The sequence below is a fragment of the Anomaloglossus baeobatrachus genome, chromosome 2 (genome assembly GCF_048569485.1).
Source record: "Anomaloglossus baeobatrachus isolate aAnoBae1 chromosome 2, aAnoBae1.hap1, whole genome shotgun sequence".
NCBI lineage: Eukaryota > Metazoa > Chordata > Amphibia > Anura > Aromobatidae > Anomaloglossus > Anomaloglossus baeobatrachus.
In genome coordinates this window covers 344,056,477-344,065,731 of record NC_134354.1, presented here as the reverse complement: position 1 = coordinate 344,065,731, position 9,255 = coordinate 344,056,477, and the positions used below count along the sequence as shown (strand labels likewise).

The following is a 9,255-nucleotide window of genomic DNA, read 5'->3' as shown; positions in this document are numbered from 1 at the left end:
ACATCCCGTCATTCGGCAACAAAGCCAAGAACTTCATGTATTGCAGTTGGATAGGGTATTATTTCAACACCAAGAACAGACTGGTTTTACTGGGGATTAAACTCAGGACTTTCTGCGTGTTAAGCAGACGTGATGAGCACTACACTATGAATCCTAATGAAAAGTTACTGTGTAATGGCTAGCAGAGCAGAATTGTGACTGACGGGGCCTTTTTATTGCTGAAGGAAAGTATTTTTGGTAATGAAACATTTACAATTTTTATTACATATTTTACCAGTTTTATTCCTACAAAGGGATATTGCTTAAATTGAAGTTTACATTGAATGTGTTACTTTTTTCTACACAGTTTAGTCGTTTGCTTTTGTATTTATGGGAACTATATATTTTAAAACAAACAGGATTTTTATAATATGGGATTATGTTTTCTGCTAAAATGGTCAATAAAAAAGAAAGCCAAAATCGTAGTTCTTTGTGATGGAAGCCAAAATGTATTGTCATTTGGCAATGAAAGCAAGGATTTTAGATATTACAGGTTGATAGCAAATTACTTCAACAGCAAAAACGGCTTGTCTTTACTGGGGATTGAACCCAGGACATTCTGCGTGTGAAGCAGACGTGATGACTACTACACTTTGAAACCTGCAATTGCAATGGCAATTGAAAACGAGTTTTGACAGCCAGGGGAAAAAATTATTAGTTCTGTTGGTGATGGAAGCCAAAATGTATTGTCATTTGGCAACGAAACCAAGAATTTTATATATTACAGGTTGATAGCAAATTACTTCAACAGCGAAAACAGATTGGTTTCACTGGGGATTGAACCCAGGACCTTCTGCGTGTGAAGCAGACGTGATGACCACTACACTATGAAACCTGTGAAATCCTGCAAAGCAATGGCAATTGAAAACGAGTTTTGACAGCCAGGGGAAAAAAAATATTAGTTCTGTTGGTGATGGAAGCCAAAACATCCCATCATTCGGCAACAAAGCCAAGAACTTCATATATTGTAGTTTGATAGGGTATTATTTCAACACCAAGAACAGATTGCTTTTACTGGGGATTGAACCAGTGTTAAGCAGACGTGATGACTACTACACTATGAAACCTTCTGGAAAGTTACTGTGTATTGGCAAGCAGAGCAGAATTGTAACTGATGGGGCCTTTTTATTGCTGAAGAAAAGTGTTTTTGGTAATGAAACATTTCCAATTTTTATTACATATTTTACCAGTTTTATTCCTACAAAGGGATATTGCTTAAATTGAAGTTTACATTGAATGTGTTACTTTTTTCTACATAGTTTAGTCGTTTGCTTTTGTATTTATGGGAACTATATATTTTAAAACAAACAGGTTTTTTTATAATATGGGATTATGTTTTCTGCTAAAATGTTCAATAAAAAAGAAACTCAAAATCGTAGTTCTCCTTGTGATAGAAGCCAAAATGTATTGTCATTTTGCAACGAAACCAAGAATTTCATACTTTACAGGTTGAAAGGAAATTACTTCAACACCGAAAACAGATTGGTTTAACTGGGTATTGAATCCAGAACGTTCTGCATATGAAGCAGACTTGATGACCACCACACTTTAAAACCTGTGACATCCTGCAAAGTAATGGCAATTAGAGACGAGTTTTGACTGCCAGGAAAAAAAAAAAATTCGTAGTTCTGTTGGTTATGGAAGCTAAAACATCCCATCATTCGGCAACAAAGCCAAGAACTTCATGTATTGTAGTTGGATAAGGTATTATTTCAACACCAAGAACAGACTGGTTTTACTGGGGATTAAACCCAGGACTTTCTGCGTGTTAAGCAGACGTGATGACCACTACACTATGAATCTTAATGAAAAGTTACTGTGTATTGGCTAGCAGAGCAGAATTGTGACTGACGGGGCCTTTTATTGCTGAAGGAAAGTATTTTTGGTAATGAAACATTTACAATTTTTATTACATATTTTACCAGTTTTATTCCTACAAAGGGATATTGCTTAAATTGAAGTTTACATTGAATGTGTTACTTTTTTCTACACAGTTTAATCGTTTGCTTTTGTATTTATGGGAACTATAAATTTTGAAACAAACAGGATTGTTATAATATGGGATTATGTTTTCTGCTAAAATGTTCAATAAAAAAGAAACCCAAAATCGTAGTTCTCCTTGTGATAGAAGCCAAAATGTATTGTCATTTGGCAATGAAACCAAGAATTTCATTCTTTACAGGTTGATAGGAAATTACTTCAACACCGAAAACAGATTGGTTTCACTGGGTATTGAACCCAGAACGTTCTGCATATGAAGCAGACTTGATGACCACCACACTTTAAAACCTGTGATTCCTGCAAAGTAATGGCAATTAGAGACGAAATTTGATTGCCAGGAAAAAAAAAAATTCGTAGTTCCATTGGTTATGGAAGCTAAAACATCCCGTCATTCGGCAACAAAGCCAAGAACTTCATGTATTGCAGTTGGATAGGGTATTATTTCAACACCAAGAAGAGACTGGTTTCACTGGGGATTGAACCCAGGACCTTCTGCGTGTTAAGCAGACGTGATGACCACTACACTATGAAACCTGATGAAAAGTTACTGTGTATTGGCTAGCAGAGCAGAATTGTGACTGACGGGGCCTTTTTATTGCTGAGGGAAAGTATTTTTGGTAATGAAACATTTACAATTTTTATTACATATTTTACCAGTTTTATTCCTACAAAGGGATATTGCTTAAATTGAAGTTTACATTGAATGTGTTACTTTTTTCTACACAGTTTAGTCGTTTGCTTTTGTATTTATGGGAACTATATATTTTTAAACAAACAGGATTTTTATAATATGGGATTATGTTTTCTGCTAAAATGGACAATAAAAAAGAAACCCAAAATAGTAGTCCTCTTTGTGATGGAAGCCAAAATGTATTGTCATTTGGCAACGAAACCAAGAATTTTATATATTACAGGTTGATAGCAAATTACTTCAACAGCGAAAACAGATTGGTTTCACTGGGGATTGAACCCAGGACCTTCTGCGTGTGAAGCAGACGTGATGACTAGAGATGAGCGAACCGGTCGCGGTTCGGCTCGAGGTTGGTTCGCCGAACGGACCTCCCGTTCGAGTTCGGTTCGTCGAACGTTCGACGAACCAAACTCGAACTGCATAGGAAACAATGGCAGGCAATCACAAACACAGAAAAACACCTAGAAAACACCCTCAAAGGTGTCCAAAAGGTCACAAACAACTCACAACACATGGGAAAGTGACAAGGACATATACTCATGCGAAAACAAAAGAGCTGGACAAGGAAAAAGAGTAGGACACACAGATATATGAGTATATGCAAGGAAACATCGATTCCATTATTGTGCAACTTGAGCCCTGCTCATTTTAGGCTTCCAATGTTGATAAATTGCCTGAGCTCGCCACGTACGTCTTGGGGATCTTGTCGTGTCCTGCAGCCAGCGTTCTCTCGGAACCTGTCTTCAGTGCTGCTGTGGGTCTGCTGGCAGATAAGCACACGTGTCTGTCCACTGACAATGTGGACATGGCTCTCAGAGGACTTTTCTTCCCCTGGGTCAGCCAGGGGACGGGAAAGGCACGCGTATTTTTGAGAGTGCTTCATGCAAAGCATCTTTTTCTTTTTCAAAAGGGGGCTCAACCGATGCCAGTCAAGTGGGGTGTGTGTGGCCCAGTTAGTGGCAACGAGGGAGACTGTGGTTGGAGTCCCCTCGCTGTGTTTCTAAAAGAACCAAGATGAACAAGTCATGGCTCTCAGGGGACTTTTCTTCCCCTGGGTCAGCCAGGGGACGGGAAAGGCACGCGTATTTTTGAGAGTGCTTCATGCAAAGCATCTTTTTCTTTTTCAAAAGGGGGCTCAACCGATGCCAGTCAAGTGGGGTGTGTGTGGCCCAGTTAGTGGCAACGAGGGAGACTGTGGTTGGAGTCCCCTCGCTGTGTTTCTAAAAGAACCAAGATGAACAAGTCATGGCTCTCAGAGGACTTTTCTTCCCCTGGGTCAGCCAGGGGACGGGAAAGGCACGCGTATTTTTGAGAGTGCTTCATGCAAAGCATCTTTTTCTTTTTCAAAAGGGGGCTCAACCGATGCCAGTCAAGTGGGGTGTGTGTGGCCCAGTTAGTGGCAACGAGGGAGACTGTGGTTGGAGTCCCCTCGCTGTGTTTCTAAAAGAACCAAGATGAACAAGTCATGGCTCTCAGAGGACTTTTCTTCCCCTGGGTCAGCCAGGGGACGGGAAAGGCACGCGTATTTTTGAGAGTGCTTCATGCAAAGCATCTTTTTCTTTTTCAAAAGGGGGCTCAACCGATGCCAGTCAAGTGGGGTGTGTGTGGCCCAGTTAGTGGCAACGAGGGAGACTGTGGTTGGAGTCCCCTCGCTGTGTTTCTAAAAGAACCAAGATGAACAAGTCATGGCTCTCAGAGGACTTTTCTTCCCCTGGGTCAGCCAGGGGACGGGAAAGGCACGCGTATTTTTGAGAGTGCTTCATGCAAAGCATCTTTTTCTTTTTCAAAAGGGGGCTCAACCGATGCCAGTCAAGTGGGGTGTGTGTGGCCCAGTTAGTGGCAACGAGGGAGACTGTGGTTGGAGTCCCCTCGCTGTGTTTCTAAAAGAACCAAGATGAACAAGTCATGGCTCTCAGAGGACTTTTCTTCCCCTGGGTCAGCCAGGGGACAGGAAAGGCACGCGTATTTTTGAGAGTGCTTCATGCAAAGCATCTTTTTCTTTTTCAAAAGGGGGCTCAACCGATGCCAGTCAAGTGGGGTGTGTGTGGCCCAGTTAGTGGCAACGAGGGAGACTGTGGTTGGAGTCCCCTCGCTGTGTTTCTAAAAGAACCAAGATGAACAAGTCATGGCTCTCAGAGGACTTTTCTTCCCCTGGGTCAGCCAGGGGACGGGAAAGGCACGCGTATTTTTGAGAGTGCTTCATGCAAAGCATCTTTTTCTTTTTCAAAAGGGGGCTCAACCGATGCCAGTCAAGTGGGGTGTGTGTGGCCCAGTTAGTGGCAACGAGGGAGACTGTGGTTGGAGTCCCCTCGCTGTGTTTCTAAAAGAACCAAGATGAACAAGTCATGGCTCTCAGAGGACTTTTCTTCCCCTGGGTCAGCCAGGGGACGGGAAAGGCACGCGTATTTTTGAGAGTTCTTCATGCAAAGCATCTTTTTCTTTTTCAAAAGGGGGCTCAACCGATGCCAGTCAAGTGGGGTGTGTGTGGCCCAGTTAGTGGCAACGAGGGAGACTGTGGTTGGAGTCCCCTCGCTGTGTTTCTAAAAGAACCAAGATGAACAAGTCATGGCTCTCAGAGGACTTTTCTTCCCCTGGGTCAGCCAGGGGACGGGAAAGGCACGCGTATTTTTGAGAGTTCTTCATGCAAAGCATCTTTTTCTTTTTCAAAAGGGGGCTCAACCGATGCCAGTCAAGTGGGGTGTGTGTGGCCCAGTTAGTGGCAACGAGGGAGACTGTGGTTGGAGTCCCCTCGCTGTGTGTTACATGCTTTTAGAAGGGCATGACATGGCTTGGAGGTTGACTTTCATCATATGCAAACTGTTGGCTACCAAAATGCTGCCTTTCCAACAACTGTGGTTATAGGCAATGAGGAACATACTGATGAAGATGAGACGCAGATACCCGATTGGGATGACAACTTAAATATTCGGTCAGGGCAAGAAGAAACTCGGTCTGAGGGGGAGGGGAGTGCAAACACAACAATTGATGATGAAGTTCTAGATCCCACCTACTGTCAACCCACAGTCAGACACTCGAGGAGGTCAATAGAGGCGGTGGAGGAGGATGCAACCGACGTCGAAGTAACCTGGCGCCTTCCTGGACACAGTCGGAGCACTGGTAGCACGTCTACAACTGCATCCTCAGCCACCACTCTGCCTCTGAGCATTATTCGGGGTGGATCAACAGGTCGCATGGCCTCTAAGCCTTGCCTAGCCTGGTCCTTTTTTGACATAAAAAAAGATCGGCCAAATTATGTGATCTGTAACATTTGGCATGGTTATCTTAGTAGAGGTCAAAACCTCAGCAGTTTGACAACTTCTTCCATGAATCGTCACATGAATAAATATCATATGGCCTGGTGGGAAGCTCACCGTGCTGCAATGCGGCCTAGTGGAGCCAACCATCCACCGCCTGCCCCTTCCAGGGCATCCGCGCGCTCGTCATCTTCTAGGACTGTGGGGACAGCTGTCACACCTGTTTTTCCACCCACAACTTCCACCACTGTAACCGCAACAGGCAGTTTGCTTGGTAGGTCGTCAGTTGGTTTGGAAGGGGAAACAAGTGAGTGTGTACAGCTCTCTCAGACATCGATAGCACCAACTTTGGATGAAGGCAACATCATGTCTCCGCCTGCACTTTCCTCCCAAAGCTGCATTTTTCCAGGGACACCCTACTCAACACCGTCTACACACAGCAGCCAGATCTCTGTCCCTCAGATGTGGTCAAATAAAAGGCCACTTCCTGCGACCCATGACAAAGCGAAGAGGTTGACTCTATCCCTCTGTAAGCTGTTGGCTACAGAAATGCTGCCTTTCCGCCTAGTGGACACACAGGATTTTAGAGACCTTATATCTGTCGCTGTGCCCCAGTACCAGATGCCTAGTCGCCACTACTTCTCTAAGAAAGGTGTGCCCGCGCTACACCAGCATGTCGCACACAACATCACCGCTTCCTTGAGAAACTCTGTGTGTGAACGGGTGCATTTCACCACCGATACTTGGACCAGTAAGCATGGACAGGGACGTTACATGTCGCTGACTGGGCACTGGGTAACTATGGTGATAGATGGTGAAGGGTCTGCTGCACAAGTCTTGCCGTCCCCACGACTTGTGTGTCAATTCTATGTCTGTCCAAGTTCCGCCACAGCTTCTGCATCCTCCACCTCATCTGTGTCCTCCACCTCCGCCCCAAGCCTGCCTGGTCAGGCCACCAGCGTTCTCACTGCGCAGAAGGAATCACGCACCCCTCATTACTATGCTGGCAGCAGAGCGCAACGGCATCAGGCGGTCTTTAGCTTGACATGTCTTGGGAATAAGAGTCACACAGCTGAGGAGTTGTGGTCAGCTCTGCGGTCCGAGTTTAATAAATGGTTGTCTCCACTCAACCTGCAGCCTGGTAAGGCCGTGTGCGACAATGCTGCAAACCTGGGTGCGGCCCTTCGCCTGGGCAAGGTGACACACGTACCTTGTATGGCTCACGTGTTGAACCTTGTCGTCCAGCAATTTTTAACACACTATCCCGGCCTAGATGGCCTTCTGAACAGGGCACGAAAACTGTCAGCTCACTTCCGCCGTTCAAGCGCCGCAGCAGAGCGACTTGCATCGCTCCAGAAGTCTTTCGGCCTGCCGGTTCATCGCCTGAAATGCGATGTGGCGACACGCTGGAATTCAACTCTCCACATGTTACAGCGACTGTGGCAGCACTGGCGAGCCCTGGTGCAATACGTCATGATGTATAGCCTGGGCCAACGAGATGCAGAAGTGGGGCAGATCACCCTGATGGAGTGATCTCAGATCAAGGACCTATGCACCCTTCTGCACAGTTTCGACATGGCGACGAATATGTTTAGCGCTGACAATGCCATTATCAGCATGACGATTACAGTCATTTACATGCTGGAGCACACGCTAAACACTATTCGTAGTCAGGGGGTGGGACAACAGGAAGGGGAGGAACTACAGGAGGATTCATATGCGCAAGACACAACAACATCACCAAGGTCCAGACGTTCATCATCACCAACGCGGCAGGCATGGGACCATGGGGGACAGGGATCAACAAGGGCGCATGGTAGCAGGCGACATGTTGAGGAAGGTGCAGGAAGACATGAAGATATGGAGGACGAACTGTCCATGGACATGGAAGACTCAGCAGATGAGGGGGACCTTGGTCAAATTTCAGTTGAAAGAGGTTGGGGGGAGATGACAGAGGAAGAAAGAACGGTTAGCACCTCTATGCCACAAACACAGCGTGGACTTGGTCCGCATGGCTGCGCAAGACACATGAGTGCCTTCTTGTTGCACTACCTCCAACATGACCCTCGTATTGTCAAAATTAGAAGTGATGATGACTACTGGCTTGCCACACTATTAGATCCCCGGGACAAGTCCAAATTTTGTGACATAATTCCACCCATAGAAAGGGACGCACGTATGCAGGAGTATCAGCATAAGCTGTTACTCGATCTTAGCTCGGCTTTTCCACCAAACAACCGTGCAGGTGAAGGGAGTGATTCTCCCAGTTGTAACTTGACAAACATGGGACGGCCTCGTCATCTTCAACAGTCTACCCGTACCAGTAGGACCGTATCTGGTGCTGGTAACAGCAATTTTATGGAATCTTTTCATAATTTTTTTAGACCCTCCTTTGCAAGGCCACCAGAGACAACAAGTCTGACACATAGTCAACGGATGGAGAGGATGATACAGGAGTATCTCCAAATGAACATCGATGCAATGACTTTGCAAATGGAGCCTTGCTCCTTTTGGGCTTCAAATCTAGAAAAATTGACAGAGCTCTCCAGTTACGCCTTGGAGATTTTGTCGTGTCCAGCTGCCAAAGTTGTCTCTGAACGTGTCTTCAGTGCTGCTGGGTGTGTGCTGACAGATAAGCGCACGCGTCTGTCCAGTGACAATGTGGACAGACTGACGTTCATCAAAATGAACAAGTCATGGATCCAGAAGGAATTTACTACCCCTGTGTCATCCTGGGGAGAGTAAATGCTTGTGGATTTGGAATGTGCTTGATGCAAATCAAAACATCCTGTTTGCAACTAGGGCACAAGTGCTGCCACTGATGGGGTGTCTGTGTGCCCAATTTTGGGAAAAAAGGTAGACTCCGCTTGGAGTAACCCTTGCTTGCTGTGTTTTTTAAAAATGATACAAGATGAACAGATCTGAAGGCAAGATGAAGGCAACATCATGTCTCCGCCTGCACTTTTCTCACAAACCTGCATTTTTCCAGGGACACCCTACTCAACACCGTCTACAGACAGCAGCCAGATCTCTGTCCCTCAGATGTGGTCAAATAAAAGGCCACTTACTGCGACCCATGACAAAGCTAAGTGGTTGACTCTATCCCTCTGTAAGCTGTTGGCTACCGAAATGCTGCCTTTACGCGTAGTGGACACACAGGATTTTACAGACCTTATGTCTGTCGCTGTGCCCCAGTACCAGATGCCCAATCACCACTGCTTCTCCAAGAAAAGCATGCCCGCGCTACACCAGCATGTCGCACACAACATC

At 45.5% G+C, this 9,255-nt stretch overlaps 2 non-coding genes across 2 annotated transcripts; both read right to left on the bottom strand.

The window, feature by feature from the left end:
• Window positions 1–801: 801 nt before the first annotated feature.
• On the bottom strand, window positions 802–874 carry TRNAV-CAC (transfer RNA valine (anticodon CAC)). The gene has a single exon. It is a non-coding gene; the product is annotated as a tRNA-Val (tRNA).
• A 1,627-nt stretch (window positions 875–2,501) lies between these two features.
• TRNAV-AAC (transfer RNA valine (anticodon AAC)) lies at window positions 2,502–2,574 on the bottom strand. The gene has a single exon. It is a non-coding gene; the product is annotated as a tRNA-Val (tRNA).
• Between the last annotated feature and the right edge of the window lie 6,681 nt (window positions 2,575–9,255).